This window comes from Meriones unguiculatus (assembly GCF_030254825.1).
Source record: "Meriones unguiculatus strain TT.TT164.6M chromosome 13 unlocalized genomic scaffold, Bangor_MerUng_6.1 Chr13_unordered_Scaffold_34, whole genome shotgun sequence".
Classification (NCBI taxonomy): domain Eukaryota; kingdom Metazoa; phylum Chordata; class Mammalia; order Rodentia; family Muridae; genus Meriones; species Meriones unguiculatus.
This window is the reverse complement of record NW_026843646.1, coordinates 7,933,046-7,935,276: the sequence shown is the minus strand read 5'-3', so window position 1 is coordinate 7,935,276 and position 2,231 is coordinate 7,933,046.

Genomic DNA, 2,231 nt, shown 5'->3' with positions numbered 1-2,231 from the left:
CCACTTCCCATGTCTGTCCCCTTCTTAGTGGGATTCAACTATCCTCTCTTCTACCCTCCATGTTACTTTGTTTATTTAGGTCTGCGGATTGTACCATGGTTATCCTGTACTATATGGCTAACATCCCATGTTAGTTATTTTAATAGACTCTCTCTAAGCTCTCTGTGTTCTCATGGATCAATACATAAACTGGGACAAGGTTATCACAACAGTGGCACACACTCTATCCTGTCAGGTGGTACATACTTTCACTTTGATTACTTGTAATCAGTGTTTTCCAGGCTTTTCTACTACACAGTTAATATGCTGCACCCCCATGAGTACCTTGACACTCTGTGTTTTGGTCCTCATCAGAATGTTAATGCATTTGCCATACACTTACATCAATATGGATTCATGATTTATGTGCCTTCTGTAATGGACTGGACTGATACTGTTTGTTTTACTCTGCTGGGGCTAAGTGACAAAGGATTTATAAACAAAAGCTATACTTTTCACAGTCGTGAACTCTGGAAAGTCTAAAGTTAAATTATAAGGTCTAGTTGGGGGCATGCTTGTTTACATTCCTGTTCTCACTTTAAACTCAGTGTTCTAAAGGGCCACATGATTTTATGAACCTATTTATAAGGGCTTCACCTCCCAGACCTGAATACCTCCCAAAGATCTCATGCAGTTCTATAATTTTGGGTCTCAAGACTTCAACATAGGAATTTGGGGAGGACATAGAAATGCAGATCATTTTGATGTTCAAATTGTTTTGTCATTTGACCAATGAGAGCTTATAAATCTGGCTTCTGTGTCTTTATTTTCTTTCCATTTTTTTAATCTTAATTTTTATTAATAACACTTTATTCACTTTGAATCCCTCTGTGCTCCCTCCCTCCTCCTCTCCCAATATCATCCTCCCTCCCCCTTCTCCACACCTGTGCCTCCCCAAGTCCACTGATAGGGGAAGTCCTCCTCTCCCTCCCTCTGATCATTGTTTATTAGGGCTCATCACAAATAGCTTCACTGTCTTCCTCTGTGGTCTGATAAGGTTGCTTTCCCCTCAGAGGGAGGTGATCAAAGAGCAGCCCAATCAGTTCATGTCAGAGGCAGTCCCTGTTCCCATTACCATGGAACCCACTTGGACAATGAACTGCCATGGGCAACATCTGTGCAGGGTTCTAGTTTATCTCCATCAATGGTCCTTGGTTGGAATATCAGTCTCAGAAAAGACCCCTGTGCCCAGACATTTTGGTTCTCTTGCTCTCCTTGTGGAGCACCTGTCCTCCCATGTCTTATTTCCTACTTCTTTCATGAAGTGCTCTGCACTCTGCCTAAAATTTGGCTACAAGTCTCAGCATCTTTTCTGATACCCTGCAGGGTAGAGCCTTTCAGATTTCCTCTGTGGTAGGCTCCTATCATGTTCCCTGTTTACTCCCTCTTCTGATGTCCATCCTCTTTGCCTTTCTGAATGAGGATTCAGCATCTTAGCTAGAGTCCTCCTCCTTCATAAGTTTCTTTAGTTGTACAGATTTTAGTATGTTTATCCTATAATATATATCTAATATCCACTTATGAGTAAGTATATACCATGTGTGTCTTTCTGCTTCTGGGATAACTCACTCAGGATGATCTTTTCCAGTCCCCACCATTTGCCTGCAATTTTCATGATATCCTTATTTTTTTATTGCTGAATAATATTCCATTATGTAGATTTACCAAAATTTTTGTATCCATTCCTCAGTTGAGGGGCATCTGGGTTGTTTGCCACTTCTGACTATTACAAATAAAGCTGTTACAAATATGGTTGGACAAATGTCTTTGTTGTATTCTTGAGCAACTTTTGGATATATGCTTAGGAGTGATATAACTGAATCTTGAGAAAGCACAATTCCTAATTGTCTGAGAAAGTGACAGATTGATTTCCATAGTGATTGTACAAGTTTACATTCCCACCAGGAGTGGAGCAGGGTTCCTCTTTCTCAACATCCTCTTCAGCATGTATTGTTATTTGAGCTTTAGATGGCTGTAAGGTAAAATCTCGTGATTGTTTTCATTTGCATTACCCTGATGACTAAGGGCATTGAGCATTTCTTTAAGTGTTTCTCTGTCTTTCGTCTATGGAGAATTCTCTGTTTAGCTCTGTATCCCAGTTTTTTATTGGATTACTTGATTTGTTGCTGTTTAACTTCTTGAGTTTTCTATATATTCTAGATATTAGGCCTTTTGTCAGATATAGGGTTAGT